The following is a 25,463-nucleotide window of genomic DNA, read 5'->3' on the forward strand; positions in this document are numbered from 1 at the left end:
CATTTCAATAAATCAATCAACAGCATTAAGTAAATACTTAAATGTGTCAGGTACTGTACTTGGTGTGTAGGTGCTGGGAATACAATGACAAAAATGGAATCCGTCTCTTTTAAAGAGCCCAAAATTGCTTTGTGGCAAGACAAAAGTCAGTAAAAATTATGATGGAATGGGATGCATTGAATGACTTTGACATCTTTGATGTATGGCCAAGCTCTAAGCACCCCACATCACTTACTTCAGCCAATTTCATGGCTCTTGTTCTCATCTACCCATTCCAAGAAAAATCTTCACGTGCTTGAGGTAGACATCCCTCCAACTCACCAACAGGGTTTGAGGCCAGTCAATCACCCTTAATTAACCTGGTTTAGCCTCTCTGCTGAGATAGTTTTCCTGGAGTGGGGTCACTGCACATACTAGAGATTCTTGGAATCACAAGTGAGAGTTGGGCAAAAGGTAGAAACCAAAGGTTGATGAGCAGCCCTGAAAAGGTCTCAGCGAACCCTCATACCAACTGTACTAATCCTCCCAGAACATCCCATACACACTTCCAGATAGCAATTTATCTTGAAAAGCTTTGCATTCAGCTGCAGGGGCCATATTTTAGGAAGCAGAGTGAGAATCTGGAGAGCATCCAGAGGATGGTGACCACTATAGTCTCAGAAATATATCATAAGCAGATCCCTTTACCCTTACAGATAAGGAAGTTAGAAGGGAAGATGAAGGCTGTCTAAGTTGTGGAAAAGCTGTCACTTAGGAAGGAGATTAGACTTGTTCTGATTGGACCCAGAGGGCAAAGTAATAGGTAGAAATTGGAAAGATGTGTATTTCAGCTCAATATAAGGAAAATCTTGCTAACAATTAAGAACTTTCTGAAAGCAGAATTAGCTGCCTCAGTAGTTTAAGGTTTTCTCTTATTACAGCTCTTCAAAGAAAGGTTGAATGACCACTTGCCAGATATAGTTTAGAAGAAATTCCTGTTCAGACAAGCGTTAGCCTCAAAGACCATGCAGATCCCTTCTGACTGAGAATCTGTGATTCTGTCAAAATTCAGAATTATGATCATTAGATAAAGATATAGTTCAAAATTTATGTCTATTTAGTAATTATAGTGTTAAAATTTATTCATGGTTGGACTCTGAATATTTATATAAGTAGTTGCCAGGGATTTAATTTCTAAATCCCAAAATGAATTACTAAAGTAAATGGAATTTATGGTAGTTTATTTACAATAGAGGGAAGATATTAAAGAATGAGAGAGAGAGAGAGAGAGAGAGAGAGAGAGAGAGAGAGAGAGAGAGAGAGAGAGAGAGAGAGAGAGAGAGAGAGAAACAACTCTGGCTTCCTCTGAGCCAGGTAGAAATTCTAAGGCCCTACTCAGGGAAAAAAAAGCTCAAGATGATGGGTCTTTCTCAGTTGTTTACACCTCTAAAAAAGGCAGGGGTACTAAGTCAGACTTTCACTCACCAACAGTGACTATCTAAAAGCAAAGCAGTCTGAGGTCTCCTGCATGAGAGCGCTCCTTCAGGGTCAAGTTCCTCTTCCAATCTCTCCTCAAGTGTCTGTCCTCCAGTCCAACTCCAAGTCAGAGTTCTTACATCTAACTGGAATCTTGATTCGAATATATCATCTTCTGGCCTCTGATCCTCTTTTTAAAGATTTTTTTCTCTTGTGTCACTTCCCCTAAATTTCATATCTACCAATCACAACAGACGCTTTTCTCCAGGACTGCCCATCTTTTGTTCACACCTTCTTTGGTTAGATTATACCTTTTTGGGTTACTTAACACCTTTTTTGGTTAGTTCACCTTTTGTAGTTACTTAACACCTTTTTATAGTTAAAATGGGTAGATCTACTTAAAATACTGAGTTACCACCTTTTTGTAGATTAAAATCTAAAAATAGATTGTGTATTACAATTCAATCTTCCCAATAAAGGAAGTACCTTCATTGTTACAATCAGGGGATTACAATTTAATCTTCACAACAAAGGAAGAACTAAGTATCTTCATTGTTACAATCAGGAAATAGCTAAATTCAATCTTCACAATAGTAAAGCTAATAATGTCTTACATTGAGAACTAGATTTCCAATTTGCAAAGCATTTTACATGCATTATTTCATCTGTCTAGCAAACCCTTTCTTTATATGTAATAAAAGTTAATAATGTAAACATAATCACAAGTGAGTGTTTAAAATACTTAGAGAACAAACTGTGTTCAGGCACCTTTGAATACTTAAGAAACATCTGTTTACATACCAATTGTTTATTCTGTAATTACACACCAAATTTTCTTATTCATTAAAACAGGGCCTATAAGCATTTTTTAAATCATTGTCAAGTGGAGTGGATGGATGGATGTATAAATGAACAAATGAATGAATAAACTTCATTTCCCTGCATTTATGTTTGAAAACAATAAAACTTCACTTTTTTCAAAAGTCTGCATTTCAAATTTCTTAGTAATTTGGACCAAATTTGTTCCCTATTCATTTAGTTCACCTTGGAGAAGCTTTAATATGATATAATAAATAATAAAAATATAATAATAATAACTAGCATTTGGCTCAGTGGATTGAAAGCCAGGCCCAAAGATGGAAGGTTCTGGGTTTCAAATTCAGCTACAAACACTTCCTAGCTATGTGACCCTGGGCAAGTCACTAACCCCCCATTGCCTAACCATTACAGCTCTTCTATCTTGGAACCAATACACAGTATTGATTCTAAGATGGAAGATAAAGTTTTATAAATAATAGCTAGCACTTTAAGGTTTACAAATCATTCTACAAAGAGTGTCTCACTTTACTGTCACAATTACCCTGAGAGGAAGGATCTATCCATATCCTGGTAATAGAAATGGGATCTAAGACTGCTGAAAAAGGTAAACAGATATCACAAAGCTAGTGTTTGAGGAGAGTTTTGAACTCAGGTCCCCTTGATTCCAAATCTAGTAGTCTATCCACTGCCACCAAAACAAATTTTGAGGTAATTATAAAATAAAAGAATTTTCAGAGCTGCAATCATTTGCAAATAGCCAATATAAGCACTATGCCCCAAATATGCACTTTTCTCTCTTTACATTGGTTCCTTGAGACAGAAAGGTCATATGTTCTCTAGAGTTTTTTTCTTCCATTTTTCCAATAACCACATCAGCCCACTAGATTTTTCCATATCTGTACCAAATGGCTAATCTTTTCATTTATGAAAATTAAATTTCATGGTAATAAGGTATGTATTTGGAATATGAGCCAGATATATATTCCACAATTAAATGGCTTAATAATGATCTCAACTAGATGGGAAAATTCTATTTGTAATCAATTATATCTATTCTTCAGGCATGTAAAATGACCGGGAGAATAGAAGTGGAGGATAATTCAAGCCAAAAAAGTTCTTTAGCTTCCCATATACAGAAAATTGAGAAAAATGTGTCTTTTCCCCTGAATCATCTGATGTCATAGATCTCTTTAGAGAAATGGTAAAATCTATGGATCCCTCTTCAGAATAATATTTTTAAATATTTAAAATATAATACAAATGTTTGTAAAGGATAACAATAAAATTGAAATTCAGTTAACAGAATATTTTTCAAGTTCATGAACCCCAGTTTAAGAACCTCTGATCTAAATGATTACTTATTGAACTTTCCATTTTACAAGTATAGGTAAAATAAAAGTAAAGGGTATTCTTCTAATTTGCATTCATAAAATTAATGTAGAAAAGCACAATTTTAGATGTGTGGTCTTCTCTTTCTCTACAATGTTTAAAAATGTTTTTATATTTTATATGTTTTCTAATAAATGAGGATAACCTCCACCTCTTGAATAATTAAATTATTAGTAAAATTTAAGTAGGTAATGTTTGAAATTCTTCCAGTCCCAAACACAAAAGAAGTTACTTCACTTTTTCTAGCTTAAAAAAAAAAAATTCATGGAAGCAAATTCCTTCAGGCAGCTTTCAAACTTCACATGAGGCTTTGGGTGTAGTAATTAGCAGTAGACTGCTTATATTCCTCAATATATTTGTACAAACATATGTTGGCACTCAATTCCATATCAGCTACACATCAGAGAAGGAGGCTGAGAAGTTATTATTCCACCTCAGGGTTGGATTAACCACTCTGCCTGAAATAGGCCTAATTTAAGTGCATGATGTGGGGTGTTTCTTTTTATTTTGGGAATTCTTTGTTGGGAGGAGGGAGAGAGGGTGGTGAGGCTAAAGAATTTCTCTGGGATGAATCAATTTACAAACAGCAATCCTGAGGAATTCTGGGTTCTAGTTCTGACAGGACAGCTGTGACCCCAAAACAAGTCTCAACTTCTCTTTCTCCTACTTTGCCAATCTGTTAAAAATGGGGTAATGATTCTTTCTCTTGTTGCCCCATAGGAGGATAATATGAAACTCAAGGGCCTGCCCAGAAAATTCTAATAATGGGAGAGCTTACATTTCCTTCTGGCACTATCCTCTTTTTTCCAGTGTTCATAATTCTGTCCATTGTTGTCATCCACAACAAACTCATATCATGCCAATAGTAGGGGGAAATCCCCCACTTCCTTCTCAGATACCAGCACTAGGTCTCAGAGATGTCTGCCTTCCCCCAATACAGAAACAGTCTATGTAGAAAGAAATTTGCCATGCCAGGCAAACATAGAGCACAGAGAAAATGTCATACTGAAGCCAACTGGTCACACCTTGGTTAGGTAGAGTATTCCAGCCTGTGCTAGTGACCAATTGGGATAAACCTTGAGTCGATTTCCCAGTCTTCATTGCCCTTGTGGTGGCTCATTTCTCCTCTCTATACAAGCTGCCTCCTTTCATCTCACCATCCAATCGCCTCTGCCTATATTATGTTACTGTGTACAACATGGTACTAAGAGATGCAATTGTAAAGTTTGGAAGTCATCACTACCATAAAGATCCTTACAGAGGGAGTTCTGATCCCATCATTTCATTGTTAGCCACAGAATTCAGTGAGATTATGATTGTGAAGGATCCTAAAAAGCTTGAATAAAAAATTATGTATTAAACAAAATAATACATACACAACCTACTCATTTAGCTGAATCAAAATTTTGTTTAATATTCCCTGATCTGAAGAGCCACAGACATAACTTACTGTGCACATGAATAGATTTCATCAGATACTTTATTTTATATTCACTTTTGGAAATCTGGCAGAATTCTGATTGTTTTGTCATGGATGATTTCATCTTTAAAAGAAAACACTAAAATCTTCCGGTCTGATGCATTCAAAACAATTGCCAAACTGAGTGTTTAGATGGAAAAGGATAACACCAGAAGGCAACACCTTTGTCATGACTACAGGTAATATTGTCCTAAGCTAGCATATTGAACTGGTAAGGGATGATGCCAACATGTGGAACTTCTTCCACTTAGACATGAAAGTAGGCATGAAATAGTTGAATGAAAATCTACTCAATGAACCAGAGTCTTCCTCGGAGGGTTTCTATCTTCTTCCAGAAAAGTAGATGTGGCTTCCCACTTCTTATACAGTGAAGATATTAAGAATCAAGATTTTCTGCCATCAAGGAGTCAGCAGAGAGTGGGATGCCAACTATTTACTAATCCATACTCTAGTGAATTGGAAGAGTGCATGCTGCTTCCAAAGGGTGCCAACCCAAAACTAGGGAGTGTCTTGGGGACTGATATAATCTGGCTCAACATGTTTCTTGGCATGTGAGAAAGAACCTATTCCTTTACCAGAACAGGGAAGAATTTTAAAGAAGCCTCTAGCGATACCATATATCCTTTCAAATAATTTTACATAGAAGCTTGGCCAGAAATGAAAGAGGTCAGACACAGTACTTCGCTAAAACCCTACAGAAAGCTGTGCTTTCTTTTCTCTGTGGAAATCATAAAAAGTGAAGAACCTGAATGTATGTGAAAGGAAGAATACTCTTATAATCTACTGAATGGCATAGCTTGGCACACCAAAGAAAGATCTCATTATTGACTATTCCATCAGGGCAATCATTTTCTAGCTTCCCTTGGGGGTAGGACTGGCACTAATGTTACTCTCTGCAATGGCCCAAAAAGTGGTCCAAAACTAACATACACGTGTGTTTAGATCACATGACCCAGTAACAGGAGAACTCAAAACAATTGTTACTTGACAGTTAGTGTGCCCTCATGTGGACATTGTTCATACATCTATGGGTTGTTGGTTTTCTTCAATGTTTTGGTTTTTTTCCAATAAGATCATGATATGCACAAGCCATTCAACCATCAATAGAGATGACCATTTTATAGATAAGAATCCACATACAGAGCAAAGGAAAGTACATTCATTACAGAGGAAAGTATAAAAATGTTCCCTTAGCTGATTTAAGTGAAACATGCAATCAACCAAAAACCAACTTGGTGCCTTGGGAAAGTTGGCATGAATGAGAAGGGGATATATATAAGAGATGTGGGCATAGAAACAAAGTTGGCAAATAACTTGATATGTGGGCTGTCATCTTACCTTGAAAGTGTCCTTATTCCTATGGTCTTCTCACATTGGAATATCCCCCCAGCCAGGACCTCTCTTCTCTGCCAATGGCAAATTCCTCCTGGAATTTCCATTTGGAGGAAGATCCCAGTCTTATCATTTCTCATCCTTTCCTGGCTCCGCTTTTGACTCTCTGAATTTTGCCACCACTCCAGCATAAGCACTTCTTCTCCCTCGCTTTTGAGCTTCCACTTATGTGTTTTCTCCAATTAAAATGTAAGTCCCTTGGGTGGCTAGTGGCTCACTGGATAGTGCCAAGCCTGAAGTTGGGAGGACCTTGATTCAAATATAGCCTCAGATACTTCCTAGCTGGGAGACTCTAGGCAAGTCACTTAACTCCAATTGCCTATACCTTATAGCTCTTCTGTTTTGGAGCTGATACATAGTATTTATTCTAAGGCAGAAAGTAGGTAAGGGTTTCTAAAAACATAAGTTCCTTAAATAGAGGAGCTATTCTTCTTTTCTATTTGTGCCCACAGCACTTATTGCATTGCCAGGTACATAGTAAGTGCTTAATAGATTCTTGTTGACTTGAATTGTTCTGAACATCTTAAGTGCTTAATTGGTTGATTAAAATGAATTGTTGAATTCATATTTATTGTTTGACCAGTGAAAAGTAATTACCTTGAAATATTTTTTTTTTAATTTTTGCTAGAAAACTGAATAATCATGTTCTGGTTAAAGTGTTCATAAAAACTAATCCATAGGCAGATGAGAGGCTGTGTATTGGACCTAGAGTCAGGAAGACTTGGGTTTGAATCCCGTCTTAGGCACTTATTAGCTTGGGTCAACAAATTAGCCTCTGCCTACCTCAATTCCTTCATCTTTTAAATGGGAATAAAAATATCTGCTATCTCCCAAGGCTGTTTCAAGAATCTAATGAGATAATATTTGTAAAGCACTCTGTAAACTCTCAAGCACTATATAATGGCTTGTTCTTATTAAAATTTGCATTCTTCAAGTAAATTTCATCTTAACCATGAAAGAAGAGGTGTCAAAAAAAAACATCCTAAGTGGAAAAAAGATGATAATTGAGTATTTAAAATTGGCTATAGATAATACACACAATATTATTGAGAACTCACTTCACAGTGTAAAGAAAAAACTACACTGAAAGGTAGAGAGGAAAAGGAAGAAGGGTTTATAAGGTAAAGATAAGAAAACAAGAATGAGAAAGTTCTATTTAAGTAAAAATTCAATAAGGAGAATTGATTCAATGATAAGAATGATTTTCTCCCTGATATTCCTCTCTAAAATAGATTTTAAGAATAAACTACAGATTAGAGTCAGAAGCATTCACAACTCTGTCTAAAAGATAAGTAAACATCTCCATCTAACTACAAGTGAAGACTGGGAGAAGACTATACAAAAAAAAAGTCATGCAAATTATAAATATTTTCATCAGAATATAGCTCAATTTCCAGCAAATTAAATTACATGATTATCCCAATGTCTCTATTTTTCTCTATTCATACAAAGTTCAACAATTTGATTTAATTCAATAATAAAAGGCAAAAGTGCTAAAATATCTACTGGGAAATTTACAAAAATAAATGTTTCAATATGAAATACACCTTAATGACATGACCTCTTTCAGATATTGCTATGCAGAATCAGAACTAGAATTTTTAGATCTAGGCACATGATTATAAAGTTTCCATTCCAATTGATTCTTTGGTAAAATTTATATTGTCTTTAAATTTTATTTCATTTATGAAACAGATTAAATTTTATATTAATTTGTACAGAATCCTCTTAATATTGAAATATTGGTTTGAGGTCAAAATATTAAATGGGTAATTCTCTACTCACTAAGAAGAAATATTTTGCTAATCCAGATTAAAGAGTTTTCTTGATCACTATATGTATGTTGCCTACAGTAATATATTTTATAATCAGCCCACAAAAATGTTGTTAGCATGTAAGATATAATGTCTTTAAAAGACTTTAAACTTCATGGAACAAAATGCCAAATAAATAGAAGGCATCCTAATTAATATTGACATTCCCTGAATGAGTAGCACCTGATACTCCTTCCTGATCGTTTCCTAAGCCATCTTCTCTGCCACATTTACAGAGTCAATGATCGCATTCCACCTCAGTAGGGCTCTGCCTCAAGGTCATCTTGAGCACAGAGCTGGAATTTTTTATAGACTTCAAGCTCAACATTTATCAAAAGTCTAATATGGGAGCCAAAAATAGTGAATCAAGGTTAGGCTCCTTAATTAATGTAAAATGGCCTTTGATATTGTAGAAGTTAGTGATTGTCCTATTGTATGATGCCCAGGTCCAAGCATTTGGGGAGTACAGTTTAGGGTGCCATCTTATAGAAAGGACAAAAATAAGCTTCCATAGAAAGTGGTTCAGAATGTTAAAGGACTTCAAAGTTATACAATATGAGAATCAATAAAAAAAAACTAATAGTACTTAAACTGGAGAAAAGACGATTAAGGAGAGTCATATTAGTTATATTCAGGCAGCTAAAGGTCTCTATTGTGGAAGATGGATTAAAATTGTTTTCCTTAGTTCCACAGTCCAGAATAAGGAATAATGGAAGGAATTACAAGAAGAAAGATTTCAGTTCCATAGAAGAAAATAAAATTCCTGATGATTAGAGCTGCCTAAAAATGGAAATTGCTTCCTGTGGAAGTAATGAGTTCCCATTAGCAGAAACTGACAAGTAGATTTCTCCAGATCACTTAAATAGCAAAATAAGTTTCTCTCTTTCTCTATTCTTCAGTTATTCTCTCATAATAACTACCCTGTCTTCTATGTAATTGAGCATTAGTGATTGACATTTTTGTAATGCTTTATACTGCTTTTGCAATCTGACTTTCCATTTACATTGAAATGTTCAATAACATTTTTGAATTAGTGACTGATTCACATAGCTTGTCAATTAGGCAGACCCTTGTACACTTCACATTTGTCCATTCATTAAACATTTGTGACCTTCTTCACAAGATAAAAGCTTCTTGCCTGCCATTAAACACCAGTAACCATCTGACTAGTCAATGGTCCTTTGAAGCAACATTTATTTACATGGGTCATGAGGCCTTAACCTAGATCACACCCATGTGCAGGGGTTATTTGAGATCTTGCCTACATGGGGGAAAGTTTCTTGCTAGCACATGTTCATAAAAGAAGCCTTTTCAGGTACCTGCATGTCTAAATACCCAACAAGTCAGTAGGAGTTTGCCTGAAGAAAGATGGTAAAACTTAGGCTGCCATATTTAATTTGGTGTTGAGTCTTTCCCAACAAATGTAACCCCTTTAAAAGGTTTCTGGTTCAGGTTTTCACTAAGAATCCAGCACACCTGTGTGGAGGAGGTAATTAGCATTGCATTTACCATGTAATACAAACATGCAAACATGATCACAGGAGAAAAACCTTCATTTCTTCTTAGCCCCCAGCATTAATTTTTCCAACATAATTGACTCTGAGACTTGGGATAGACCATGAAAATAATCATAAAGTACATTATAGAAGTTGCTCAATTAAATAATGAGGGCTGTACCATTGTACACACGTGTACACACACACACACACACACACACACACTATCTGCAGGAAAAAAATAATCAGCCCGTATCTAAATCTCATTTGAAATTTTGGTACTTTAAGGATGTTTTTTAAGGTGTTTGGAGTATTCATAAGTCAGTCAACCACCTTTAAATCCAATTTCTATTCCTCTGATCAGTTTAATCAAATCCTCGCCAGCTTTGCTTTCTATTAAAGCCACTATTTTAATCTGTAAATTAGATCTTCATTCTCTCTAACCTGTTTCCATCAAGTTAAAAGGGATATGAATCTGATGCATATTTATCAACCTATCAATAATTATACTTCTTGGACACAAATTAGAAGTAAATATTGTGTGCCAAATTCTCTTTTAATTCATGGGAAAACTATGGGAAAGGAAAGAAATGGTAGATAAATAGGTTACCTAGAAAATGCCACAGCAAAAATATGTTCATTAAGTTTACACATTAAACAAGAGAGAGTGAGCTTGGTATCAGAATGCATTAAGCTAACATAAGAAACTTCTTCAAGGTGTTAAATTGGATGAGGAAAATCACTGAACATGGCAGAATCACTACAAACTTTGATCATATTTGATAATAGGAAAACATTTCTCTATTGAAGGAAAGAGTTGAGAAGTCAGTCGTTAAAAAATTTGATGACAAATAATTGGTGATATTTATCCAAGAGAAGAAAAGGAAAAAATGATTATAGTGTTTTCCTATTTTTGACAAGAACAAAATCAGATCTTAAACTTAGCATGAAGTATTTAGTCTCCAGTGATCATTAATTGTGATTTCCTTGGCAAGTCATATATATGGTTTAAAACCCATCTATAAATTGATAGGTAAGTCTTAGCTGAAGCTAAAAATTAACTGGAGGTTAGAAGTTCATAAAAGTTGAGGAATTTGTGTTTGATCATACAAAGCTAACATAGGAAATCCTTAAATCCTCAACTCCCCGGGCTCCCTAAATCCAAGTCCCTCATTTCATCTACTATACCAGCAGTCTTCAAAGTGAAGGCTATTAGTGACCTCAAGGAGTACCTGGCCAACAAATTAGAAGGTGGAAAGAGAGGATGCATCACACCCTCCATTCCATACCATTGTTGGACTTGTCTCCAATACAGCTACTCCATCTTTTTAGCCATTATTATTCAAAACAATTCATTTAGTCTCACCTGCATCTGCGCAAAGTCTATCTCTCTCTCCCATTCTGTTCCAGGAATAGGAACCTCAGGCAGTTATTACCTAACCACAAGCAGGACACCTATATCAGCCACTGGATTAATTTCTGACCTGAGTATGTCCAATCCCCCTCCCATCCAAGTTCCCCTTATCTGGTTCTGTGCCCTGGGCTGAGGCTACTGAGTATAAGCACTGATTTATTCCTTTTATTTTTCATGGACAGAGAAGGATGGATTATTATCTGCATTATAGATTTTCTTACAATAATCTTGCTCCCAAACCTACCTTTCTCCCAAATTTATCTATTACTGTCAACGGCACCATACACCTCCAGTTATGTAGGCTCCCAATGTTGATGTCATCTTTGACTCCTCATGTGCACTCATAAACATATCTCAAATCTTATTGTTTCTACCTTCACAACACCTTTTCTATATAATTCTTTCTTTCTACTCACACAGGCACCACTCTAGTTCATGTCCTCATCACCTCTCATTTGGATTATTATAATAGGATCCTAATCAGTCCTCTTAATTCAAGATTATCCTTGATTCCAATTCATCTTCTCTCAAGGCAATTTTCCTAATGCAAAGATCTGACTCCATAACTCCCCTCCTATACTCAATAAGCTCCAGGTCATCCTTAGTGACTCCAAGATCAAATGCCATTTTATCTTTATCTCATCCTTTCTTAAGGATGAAATTTTACTTCTATTCTGTCTGACCTTGATAATATGGTCATAGATGCTAAAATTTATGGGTATTTGTGAGTGTATTGATGTATATGCTCAACTGTTTTATTATTATTAGGAGTCTAAAAACCAACCTTTTTATATCCTGGATGTCGGGAAGAATTTGGAAGAAATGGTATTTTTAAAACACTATAAAATGTACCTAGAGAATGCCTTCTCTTCGACTCATTAGGGCTTCTTTTTGTATTGCCAGTGCCTTAGCATATAACATAATGGGCACTTAATCAATCCATTTAAGAAACAGAAAAATAGATCGAATAGTTTCTCAAGGTTTTGTCCAATCTTGAGGTTTTCAATAGGTCGTTCACCAGAGAAACAATGTATACTTATAATGCATTTGTTGCATTTTTTATATAAATGTGGTGCCATCAATTTTAGAGATTTCTTCTCTTTCTCACCTTTTATAGTGACTAATTCCAAATGAGTTTGTTATCATTGTTTTTAGACTTAATGGCAGAATTTTCCAGAGTCCTTGGAGGAATCTTGCTTTTGAATTGTACCTCCAAGTAGCCTAGCCTTGCTAATCAGTTAACCAACCAATCAACTGACAAGCATTTACTAAGTGTCTACCACATGCCAGTACTCTACTGCTCTCTGTTAACTTGGTAATTAATAAAGGGCAGTCTTTTTTGTTTGTGGTGCCTGTGAAGAGGGTCCTAAGCATCCAGCCAAAATGGCATGATTTCCACAAAGACTGGCAAAAATCAATTGACATCCAAAAAATAACCATCCAGTCAAAAAAAAAATAAGGCAACAAAAAGCTGATCAAGGAAAAGCTCAGTGAATTAATTTCCCCTCCCTCTCCATCTATTTCTATCCAGCAAATGTGGGGTGTGTGGGGTGGGGGTGATTTACAGTTTGGCATATTGATATTACCCCCAAGTTCATGCTTCCAGGTCAATTAGCTTGTTTAAGGCATGTTTATATGAAAAAATGGCAAAGACCATTTGTTATCTCTTGTGACCCTCATCAGAGAAATAAGTCTACAGAAGGAGCAGCTGGGTAGGACAGTGGATAGAATGCTAGGATTGGAGTTGGGAGGACCTGGGTTCAAATCTGGCATCAGACACTTCCTGATTGCGTGACTCTGAGCAGCTCACTTACCCCTTTTGGCTTAGCCTTTACCTCTTTTCTGCCTTAGAGTCAATATATAGTATCAATTCTAAGATAAAATGTAAGGAAAAAGGAAAGAAAAAAAGAATATAGAGTCCTTTCAGGCAAATATTCGGTTTTTTAAGGAATATCATTCCAAATTTTCTTCTTCCCAAAGAAACCATCTGCATCCAAGAGGGGACATAGCTCTGCTGAAGAACTTAAGCTGGCAACTCAGTCTTCAGGACCAGTTATGCCCATCAGAAATGTCTATAAGAAAGAGAAAGTTTATGTCATTGAAGAAGATGAAAAGACTATTAAGACATTTACTAATCTTTGTAAGGATTGAGCTAATGTCAATCTTCTCAGAATTGGAAGAGGGGAAGGGAACCAAGGAAGCTACAGAGTAAGAGGCCTCCATTTTTGCTTTTTGGATCCAGAATTTAAATGCATTTTCCCCTATTCCATAATAACCACTTTCTGGATGAATAAAAATGCAAGTATGCTCAGAAATCTTTCAAATTATCATGAGGCAACTGGACAAGCATTATTCCATCCAAGGCATAAATACATATTCTTGCTAGGCCGTGGGGAATTAAGTGAAGTGAAACAAAATCTAGAAATCACAGTGGAAATTTCAAACACAGAAGTTTGTCACAGGAAAAGTGCTGGATTTGATATTGGAAGACTTGGGTTTGGCGTCTAATCTTGCTACTCTTGGGCTTTAGTTTTTCATCAATAAAATTAACAAATTAAACCCCTCAAATAGCTCCTTCTAGCTTTACAACTATGATCCTATCATACTAGGAAATACAATCTTCCCTACAATTAACTCTTATTAAATAACAATAAAATCACAAAATGAGACTAGGAGTCCCCTAAGTTCTCTCCTCTCTCTAAATCTGTGGTCCAAAGAACCCATGATCATTAACCCCTCCAAAATAAAATGGTTAGGCAATACAGTTATCTGGAATCCTTGTAGGTATGGAAATGGGTATTCAACAGCAAATATTTCTGTTGTTTCTATTTAAATAACTTGACTTTTGATAACTTTTTGTAGAAAAGCATATGACGACCTGGCCATAGACTTCCTTTAATTTTAACAATCCTACTCCATTAATGTGAATTTAAAGTTCTACATGAATGTAAAAATTCTACCCATACCATTTTATTAATGAGTATCATTCCCCAGGCTTGAGTAGACACTACGGCATACTAAGTGTAGCAGAAAATATTGCCCTCTTAAAATAAGGATATATCATATCTTACGATACTACAATTGGTTCACTGCTATAAATTCCTTATACAAACCAATATTGGGGTATAACTTTATGCATATAGAGAGAAGGTGGTCATCCACATATTTGGTATGATTTTAGAATGATGATAAATTCCAACTCCTACCACCAGTTCCCAAATATCTCCCTATAAGATTATGTTTGCAAGTGTGAGAGAATGTGCAAGCACTTAGTAAAACATGATACATCCAGGGATGTGCTAGTAAATGTTTAACAACCAGATCTCCCCAAATATAATAATATACACAGGACATAATTTTAAATTTAATATGAATTAGAAGCATTTCCTCTCCCTATTTTAAGCCTATACAGCCAATAAAACAATAATTCATGGCCTGATATGTAGTATTTGTTAATTTCTAAGACACAGATTAAAAATTTACTGAAAATTTAACAATTAACCAAGATCTCATATAAGCTGGCTCCCAGCACATCCTCGAGTCCATTCAAATTAAAATTAAAATTAAAAAAAGAGCAAGATGACTTGCTCTTCGCTACTGTTCTATTTTATCCAGAAACTAAAATATCCTGTTCCACTCATTTTGGTTTAGATGTTGGAAATAAAATCCAGTGATGTTGGCCCCTGTGTAAAAAACTTCACAGTTCACTTCAAATAATCTTATCTCCCATACTTCTCCAAATTTTATCATTTTTGACAATAAAAAGGTTTTTTTTTATTTTTATTGTTAGATTTGTCTTTAGGAAATGTTTCTTGAAGTGCAAATATCACTGAAAGATATAACACGTTAATCGCAATCATCTAACACTTACATGAGTATGATGATACAGCTTTTAAATTCTGCCTTTCAACTTGTGAGAGCCTCAGCTACCTCATCTGCAAAATGGGGATCACAACACTTCTCATACTATCTACCTCATGAGGCTGTGTACTTTAAAAACCCTAAAATAGAGCTATGTGATACAGTGGATAGAGCACTACGTGTGTAATCAGGATGATCTAAGTTCAAATATGACCTTGGACACTTCCTAGTTGTGTGTGATTCTGAGCAAATCACTTAACCACCATATGCCTCAGTTTCCTCAACTATAAAAAAGAGGTACTAATAGCATCTATCTCCTAAGGCTATTATAATAATTAGAAGAGTTAATAATTGTACCACATAAATCATAAACATTTTTATACTACCAATAAAGTCCAAAAGCAAAAGATAGAAAGGGAAATTCTACTTCAAATGAGTATAAACCAGATTGAATTGCTTGCCAGTTCTGGGAGTGGGAAGGGAAGCAGGGAGGGAGACCATTTGGATCACATAACTTGAGAAAACTTATTTGGAAAATTGTTATTACATATAATTGGTAAAAACAAATAAATCAATAAGTGTAGAAAATATAAAATACCTTGGAGTCTGCCTGCCAAGACAAACCCAGGCACTATCTGTATACACTACAAACCACTTCACACAAATGAAGTCAGAACTAAATAAATGGGAAAAAAACATTAATTGCTCATAGATACACTAAACAAATATGATAAAATAATAAAATGATAATAAAAAATAAAAACCAATATAAAAAATTTTAATTAAAAATAAAAAATCTACCTAAATTAGTTTATTATTCAGTGCCATACCAATCAAATAACCCCAAAAATGTCTTCACAGAGCTAGAAAATAGTTGTAAAGTACCTTGCACAGGGGCTGGCATATAGTAAGTGTTATATATAAATGTTAGCTATTATTACATAATTATTATTACATATACATATACTTATAGAATAGAAGACAGTGTACTAATTGGATTACAGGACCTAGAGTCTTGATGACCAGCTTTGATGCCTGTCTCAGAGCAGTTTAGTTGTAGAGGTGTGATCCTGTGAAATTTTTTTGGAGTTTTTCCTCAGCCTTTGTTTGCTCACATGTAAAATGAGAATAATAGCATTTACTTCAAAATTCATAGGATCATAGATCTAAACCTGGAAGGGACCTCAGAGGCCATCTAGTTTTTACAGTAGCAGAAACCTCCTAATAAAAAAATATGTCAATGGTCAGTTAAAACTAAGGTATCTTCAAAGAATGAAGGAAAGGAAGAAGAATGGAGAAAAGGTACTCTTAGTAGAGAGACAAGAGAGCACCAATGGATAACTTCACTTATGGAAATTCACACTTGTGCCATATTCCTTGAGAATCATTTGGGTTCTCTGGACACCATTCCTTGTCTTGACTGAGAAACTGAGGAATTGTGAGGCTATTATGAAGAATCCAAGGACAAGTACAAGAGAATCCACAACCCATGGCAAAAGATTAGGTGTTCTCTGGCCAGAATTTTAAAAGCTACAAAGAGACAACTTTTAATATGGAACCAAAGGATGGTCCAGAAATCCAGAAAAAATGGAAATTCCTTTCTTAGGTACCAAGTTGCTGAACTACAGGGAACCAAGAGAAGAAAATCATATCACTTGTTTATATGGGTATATGATTTGGCATTTTTGGTTTTAAAAGATGACTCTATTACAAAAATGAATAATGTGGAAATAGGTATTGAGTGATAATATATGTGTAACCCAGTGGAGTTGCTTGTCAGCTCTGGGAGGGGTTTAGAGAAGAGATGAGAAAGACAACATAAATCATGTAACCATGGAAAAATATTTTTAAAATAAAATTATATTTTTTAAAAAGAGAAAAAAATCATAGGGTCAAACATTTAGACAAGGAAGATGCCTTAAACTTCACCTGGTCCAATACTTTCATTTTACAGTAGAGGAAACAGAAGCCCAGAAATTTTAAGAAGCTCCTCAAAGCATCATTTGTGTCTTCTTTGAATTTATCACCAGATGAGTTAGAACCTCATGTTGAAAATAAGCTTTATTACAAAAGACTTTTATTGTTTGTGAGGATTGACTGGTTCTTCCCAGAATATCTCATTTAAGGATGACCAGGCCAATTGTGCCATCGTTCCTTCTTTTCTGCTCCACTCCTGACACTTCTGACTTTCTCTACTATGCCCCAAGTGGGGACTTTCTCCATTTCACCTCCCCCCCACAAATTTTTCATCTCCCATTTAGATTTTTTATTCCTCCATTAGAATATAAGATCTTTTAGGACAAGAACTCTCTGTTTCTTCTAGTATTTCTATCCCCAGCATTTAATACAGTGCTGCTACACAGTGAGTACTTAATAAATGCTTATTGAGACATTCAAATCTGGCCTCAGACATTTCCTAGCTATGTGACACTAGGCAAGTAATGTAACCCCAGTTTCCTAGCCCTTACTGTCCATCTGCCTTGGAACATACAATTAATCTAAGAAGAAAGGTAAAAGATTTTTTAAATGCTTGTTGAGATGACTTGATTGAACTTATTAACGTCACACAAGTAGTAAGGAACAAAGGCAAGATTTGAATTCCTAATCTCTGATTGCAAATCCAATGTTCATTCCACTGAATCCTTCTGCCTCTCAAATACAGCAAGATCTGAGGGAGAAACACTAAAGAACAAATGCCCAAGACATACTGGAAAGAGGACTGAAATCCAAATACTGTGGGCTAAACCCAACTAGAACTGACAGACTTATATCTAAGCATCTTTCAGGAATGTTAAACATGAGAAAGTAACACCAGATGTCTAAGATGCCTTCCAGCTCTGGATCTCGTGAAAGGAGTGAGTTAACTGACTGATTTGGGAGTGAAGTACAGAAAAAGTTAAAAGTATGAACAATAAGTTAAAATGAATTGAACTAGTTAAAAAATTGGGGAGGTGGGGACTGAGAAGAGGAAAGGGCAAATCTAGTGATTTCCTGGATATAGGAATTCCTGATATGGAAATTCAACCTCCCAAAATAGGTGTGATCCTGGAAAATGTGTTTATAGTTTCTCCTTAGCCTCAGTTTCTTCACCTGTAAAATGGTAGAATATACTTCAAAGTTGCACACTATAGCATATAGTCTTGGAGAGTTGTCTAGGACATGGATAATTTTCTCAGGATCAATATAAGTCAGAGGCAAGGCTAGCACTCAGGTCTTCCAGACTCTGAGGTCAAAGCTACAGTGCCTCTAGTTTAAATAATAGCCTGCTTTTATATATTATTTTATGCACATTGCATACATGGGTATAAGCATCATTACCTCCATTTTGCAATTTAGAAAACTGAAGATTAGGAAGGCCTCTGATCCCCCAGTTAGAAAATATCAGAGCTGAGTTTCAATCTTCAGTCGAGTTCAACTAGCTTCCCATTAAACCAGACTGCGTACCTAGAACCCAATTACTCACATAAAATTGGTAGTTTAAGGTTTACTCAAAGTACAGTAAAAATAGCTTTATGTTTTAAGCAGAAAGTTGTAAACTATAGAGGGCTTTGAAGGAAGAGGCTACCAATGGTGGAACTTCATTTACTCCCTTGGGTGACTTGGAAGAAAAGGTCTAGAAATTTTCTGGGCATTTTAAAATTTGTTTTTGTTTTTGATGGAGGGTAGTGGTGGGGGGGGGGGGTTGTCCCTCAGTCCCTTTCATCCAAAAAAAGCACTATCATTGATCTTATAACCATCAGATCAAGAATCTTACAGAGCAGATACAGACATCTGTGTTACCTTTAAGGACACCTAACCAAAGACAAAATTGAATTCCATTGTTGTCTTGGGAAACTGACACAGAACTCCTACAGATTTTTGTAATTCATCTTTTTCATGGACCTTCTGCCACATGTCATTAAATACATAGTGAGTATATATTCTATCAGAAAAAAATAAGTCTGATAGAACATTTTTAATTATATATGTGTATATAGATATAGATAGATACATGTAAAACTTAAGGTAACTATTATGAAATTGAAAGGAGCCAGCCCTTTAGTAATAGTGTTGTTGGATATTGGAATTTAAATCTCTGAGCTCCTTAGCTTATAAAATAAGTCTTTTTGTGTGCATAAAATATAGTTCAACATTAAGCATTTTTCTACAAACCTGGGGATAAATCCCATAATAATCTTCATACAAAGTTATTTTAGGTGCCTAATGCCTGGAAAATTATAACTGTGCCTTGTCCTAAAGTTGAGGGTCTTTCAACATTTTCATCATAAACCCCTTTTTTTCAGGGGCTTATCATGTAACCATAAAAATTTGCTTCGGGATCAAATTTGGAATACTCAATTTTGATTTGAGCCCCCTATAACCTGCTGATATCAAGACAGAAAGTTAGCATTTATGTGCTTTCCATTCAACTACCTATAATTTTGTGTCAAAAGAGAAAGCTTAGGTTGCCCTACTAGATTCCCATTATTCACACATGTTGCCTTCTGGATGGCATTTCCAAAAATGGGGTAAAGAGCATAAAATAAATTTGAACAAATTATTCCTGGCTCAGGAGACATATAAAGGGGGTATTGAGTCTTTCATACCTACCTCACCCTCCGAAATCCAGGTAGGGTCAGTAGATAGAGAAACTCATTATAATATAATAGTACTTATTCTCAGTGAAGAGCTTTTATTGAATGAATTGAATACATAAGCGGTGCCCATCATAGAGACTGATGAGGGAAATCCTAGCCACAATCTCTCCTGATGAGATGGGATAGAAATAGTGTAACTAAAACAGTAAGATCCCATTTGCTGAAACAATAGCAGAAATGTGGAGATCAAAGACTTTCCAATTATTGTTTTCTTAACCAAAAAAAGAAATTACCTTTACCTTATCAATTCAATGCCTAAACATCTATGAAGATCTTTGGATGTAAGATTGTTTTTGAGCATTTTTTTATTGTTATATCAAAATCAATCACCCAATTCCTCCTATCCGAGTAAGTCAAGTCAACAATTCAACATATTAACCTGCTTGCCATGTTTAAGGCATTCTGCCAGGTTCTGGGGATCCAAAAACAAGAAGGAAAACCAGTCCCCAGCCTCGATGACCCTAACTTTCTACATTCCAATGCAGTAAATGGTACCTATTGTTCTGAATGATGATGTCATTGTTAGCTTCACCTAACAGAAGGGAGAATTTGATTCAGTGGCTTCCAGTGGAAGCATGTTTGACTTAGCCATTCTGATAGCTGTCTCCCCTTCTTCTGTGCAATCTTCCTCTTTTGCACTTCTTATATTGATAGACTGACATAGAGATGACACAAATTCACTGACATAGAGATGACACCAATATTACATTATGAATGAACATTCACAGCATTGGAGAAGTTCAAAACCAAAAAGGGAGAAGGAAAGGAGACTTCAGAGTTCAGCTACTTTGACTAAATATTTTTAGATCACATTTATAATTTCATTGGTATGAAGAACTCTCCATGAGAAAACTCCCTCTACCAATACAAGCAGCACCTTCTCTGCAACCTAAAGTCTTGAAGAATTGACCAGGGAATAGACAAGTTATGAATTTTTCCCATAGCATAGTCACAGCCAATACGTTTTAGGACAAGTTCTCTATTCATATTGCCAATCAATCCCTAACAGAATAAAAAATCATTCTCAAACATCCCTGAAAAGTGGTTGTTCAACTTCTTTTGAAAACTTCTAATGTTGGGAACAACACTTCTAAAATGGTTTGAATTTTTAGGAATCCCCCCACTACCAAGCCTAAAATCACCTATGTATAATGTCTAAGTGTGAACCTGGGCAAGTCACTTACTCCTGTTTGCCTCCATTTCTTCATGTGTAAAATGGGCTGGAGAAGGAAATGGCAAACCATTCAAGTATCATTGCAAAGAAAGCCCTAAATGGACTCACAGAGAGGCAGGCATGACTGAAATGACTGAACAACAACTTAATATCTAAACCTTGCTCCCATTTATGTTCTCCTGGGTCAAACAGAATATGTCTTGACTCTGCCACATAAAAGTCCTTCAAGTACTTGAAAACATCTGTCATATTCTAACCCTCCCAAGTAGTCTCTTCTCCAGGTGAATCATGTCTGGTTCCTTAAATCAATCTGCCTAATTCATGTTCTTCATTGCTGTCTCCATCCTGGTCATGCTTCACTCTCTAATAAACATTACAATTTGTTTACCAAAGTAGAATTGTTTCTTCATAATAGTTTTAATTTTTATTACATAAATTTATTTACAAAATTATTACATAAATTACATATTTATTACATAAATCACATTTGCTGACACTGTCCAAACAGTTGTATTATTATTTCACCAAAAAGCTTCATATTCCCATATTTTCAGCATTTTCTTGGGTTGTGTAGCAGTGATAAGCAAGTTTGGTGACTAAACTCTATCATTCAGAAGTGAACACAGTATTCAAGTTATGGTCTGTCTGATCAGAGTACCTTGAAACTATCATTTCCATTTCTTTTCAATGAGTTCCTTCTAGTCTTGACTGATAGCCATGGAACTATTTCCACATCTAGTGAGATGGTTAGAGTGTCCTCACAGGAACTACCTGAAAGGTTGGAGAGACTAAAATCGTCTGGTTAGGCAGAAACCCAGGAAATAGACAAGAACCTATGGGCCAGCCACTGTGCCTAATGTTTTACAAAAATTACCTTGTTTGAGTCTTAAAACAACCCTGGAAGATAGATGCTATTATTATTCCTATTTTATAATTGAATAACGTGAGGCAGTCAGAGGTGAAGTGATTTGCCCAGGGTCACAAATCTAGTTCATGACTAAAGCTGGTTTTTGAATTCCAAGTCTTCTTGATCCCAGATCTACTGTACTTCCAAGCTGTTGCTTGTGGAGATATTTTTCCAATAGCTTTGGACAATATGGATTCAAAGGACTTTCCTAGGAACAAAAGCAAGAAAAATAAGCATTTCTTGAGGATAACTCAATGATATAGATGAATTATACTTTGAAAACTATAAAGACAGAGCCTATGTCCCAGTTACAATGATACATACCTATCCAATGGAGAACCTGTAATCTGTTTGAAACCAGTCTGGTCAAATGTAGTTGGAGATAGGTCCAAGAAAATATTTTGGTCTTCAGGAAAGAAAGTAATGACTCATGCTGGGCAATCTGTCCATCCATTCATAAAGAAGTCATTGGTTCAACTAAGAATGCCAAACTAATGACTGTAAAGACATTAGTATGTTAAATTAAAATGCAGATTGAATCATTTATGTACGGTACCATGAATGGAAGCCAACATTCCTAACACCCACCCAGTCCAAAGCTATTACCACTAAGAATGTTTTTTCTTCCTGTAACCTGATCTTGAACTCTCCAGATCTGATATCGGTACTCTGATCCCGAATATAAAAAAAAACTACTTGCCAAAATAGTAGCCCAAAAATATTAATTTTTCCAGGTCACAAGAATACCACTGAGCCCCTGTAGTAATAAGTCACTTTTAGCAGTACCCTGAAATAGTCAACAGTTTACCCCTCATGGGTATGTTAGTTTCCTGACTAAGCATGAGATCAGGAATGGAAACAACAGATTTCCATCTGAAACCTCATCCTTCCCTTATTCATGCATGCCAAGCCATTACAGTAGTCTCCAAACAATGGGCAGCAGATTGCAAAGTCAAAGTCCATAGAGTGATCTAAGGGCAGAGATTCATACTGAAAAAACTTGTTCTGAGATTTGAAACAAAGTTATCAGAAAATCAAGTGTCATTGGTTGATGAGCAGTTCATATGAAATGCAAGTATGTTAAAAAGCTGAACTCAATTTTCTAACTAGGTCAACCAGATTCAGTCCCCATAGTCCTATAAAAATCTTGTCCTGGTGTGAAGTTCCTAATTAAGTCACCAAAACATTCAAAGAGACAAAAAGAAGAGTTAAAAGAAAAAGAATCTGTACCATTTGGACTTCATTTTTGGCCTTTGCTGGAAAAGGACAAGATTTCTTTGTTGATGTTCAATTTTTCCATCACATCCAACTCTTCACGACCTCACATGGGGTTTTCTTGGTGAAGACATTAGAATGGTTTTCTACTTTTTTCTTCAGCTCATTTTACAGATGAGAAAACTGAGGCAAATGTGGTTAAGTGACTTGCCCAGGATCACACAGATAGTAAGTATTTGAAGCAAAATTTGAATTCAGGAAGAGTATTCCTGACTTCAGTTATGGAACTCTATCCACTGCACTACATATTGCAATCCCATAATTCTGAGTTGCTAATTGATGAATATGGCCAGTGAAGATGCCAACCATCTAAAAAAGTACCACCCAACAAATGAAGTCCTAAAGGCACTTAATTTAAATACTCTCATACCCTTTACTCATTTTATCCCCAGGAAGAACACATTAAACCAATAGATGGGTAAGTCCTAAGAATCTTTGGTCCAATTCCTGCTTCCTAGAACCATAGTGCAACCCTGGGTACCTTAGTCATTACCTATGAATTTCCAAGATTTGATAGGCTCCCCAAGATTGAGATCCAGAGCAAAGATTCTTATCCACATCATGCCTTAAAGTACTGAGGAAGCACTGGTTTGATAGTCTGAAGGCTTGCGTTCAAATCATGATCCTGATTTTGACCAGCTGTTTGACCCAGACAATGCATCTCTGATCTCTCAGTGTCTCAGTTTCTTCATCCTTAAAATGTAAATTATAGTAGATTATCTACTTTATGAGATTATTGGGAGGAAAGTGCTCTGATAACTTTCAATGCTAATTAATGCCATTATTATCATTAAGCTATTATGGTTCAAAGCAGCATGATTGGAGTCTGATTTTCCATGAGTCAGGGGCATCAGGACCAAATGGAACCTCAGTCCACAGCCTCTCCACTTCTGAACTCTATTTAACAAAATTTGTGAAGTGTCACCAGATCTAAAGGATAGCCCAGTCTGACATGCAATAACTAGGGCACATGATAGTATCTTCTTTCTTAATTTCCCTTTATAAGCAAATTACCTTTGAAAGGCAGACTACCCCTAAGGTCAGCATGCCAGGCATGAGGTCAAGAAAGCCTGAGTTCATGTTTCCCCTCTAATGCACACTGGCTGCATGACCAATGGCATTCATGCCTACACTGTTGTTGTTGCTCTGTCCCATCTGACTCAGCATGACTGAGATATCTATTTGGCCATTTTCTGCTCCAGAGTATCCCCATTTTACAGATGAGGGACTGATGTAAATAGAGACTAATAACTTTTAAGGTTGATCACCATTATTAATATTTTTCCATCTCTTTTTTAAGCCTTGACATTTAACAAAACAATAAATCCTTCTCTGACTTCTAGCATTTCCCATTTTCTAAGATATGTGATTGTACTAAAATTTTAAGGAAAAGGCTCCAGAATAGCCTTGAAAAATGGTACCTGTTGGCTTAAATTAATTGGTGTAATTGTCAGCCACACCTAATAGGAGCTGGGGAAAAGTTGTCTCTCTTGCTTCCTTGGGCAGCCAAAGTGATCACTGTACTTTCCTCTATTGATGGTACTTAACTTCTCAATACTTTTAAGATGCAGAGTACAGAATGTGCTGATCTGCACTGGCAGAGGGAGTTTACTCACTGAATCATTCACTCCCTAACCCGTTGAAAGACTAATGTTCCCCCAAAATAAATTTTATCCCAATATTGCCATATGTTTGCCTGTACATTGTCCAACTATAGTATCCTTTTAATCCCATCATTTTTAAACCCTATTGAATCTATAATGTTACTTATATGAGAAAGATGTTCCGTTACAAATGTATTAAGGTGTAGTGGTTAGGTGTCTGGTCTTAGAAAGCAATAATTATGAATATGAATGTTGTTAGAAGAAGTTTGGTGGAGCAGTAGGTAGATCACAGAGTAGAGTCAGGAAGATTCATCTTCCTGAGTTCAAATCCAGCCTCAGTACTTATTAGCTATGTGACATAGGACAAGTCACTTAACTCTGTTTGCCTCAATTTCCTCGTATGTAAAATGAGCTGGAGAAGAAAATGGCAAAAACACTCCAGTATCTTTGCCAAGAAATCCCAGATGAGGTTAGAAAGAGTCAGACCCAAATTGATTGACAAAATAATAAAAAAAACAGGGGCTTACTAATGTTTTGAGAGAGTACAGTATGGTGGTTAGAGTGGCAAATGTTGAGTCAGGTGGAAATGTCTTCAAATTCTGCTTTGGAGTCTATATATGAGATTTGGACCAAATCATTTAATTTCTCATGGTCTCATTCCCCTCCGTTGTAAAAGAAGTTAGACTCTAAAGCCTAGCTGAGTTCCTTTCCACCTCTAAATCTATGATCCTATTATTGGTGGTATT

The 25,463-nt window shown here is 35.8% G+C and overlaps 1 long non-coding RNA gene across 2 annotated transcripts in view; it reads right to left on the reverse strand.

Annotated features, from left to right (window-relative positions):
- Positions 1–3,648: 3,648 nt before the first annotated feature.
- The window catches only part of LOC103098737 (uncharacterized), a 91,440-nt gene continuing 69,625 nt past the window's right edge, over positions 3,649–25,463 (reverse strand). For both annotated transcript variants that reach the window (XR_001622819.2, XR_008912984.1), the window contains exon 5: positions 3,649–13,331. This is a non-coding gene — a long non-coding RNA (uncharacterized LOC103098737). The remainder of the gene's footprint in view (positions 13,332–25,463) is intronic.

This window comes from Monodelphis domestica, chromosome 6 (assembly GCF_027887165.1).
Source record: "Monodelphis domestica isolate mMonDom1 chromosome 6, mMonDom1.pri, whole genome shotgun sequence".
Lineage (NCBI taxonomy): Eukaryota > Metazoa > Chordata > Mammalia > Didelphimorphia > Didelphidae > Monodelphis > Monodelphis domestica.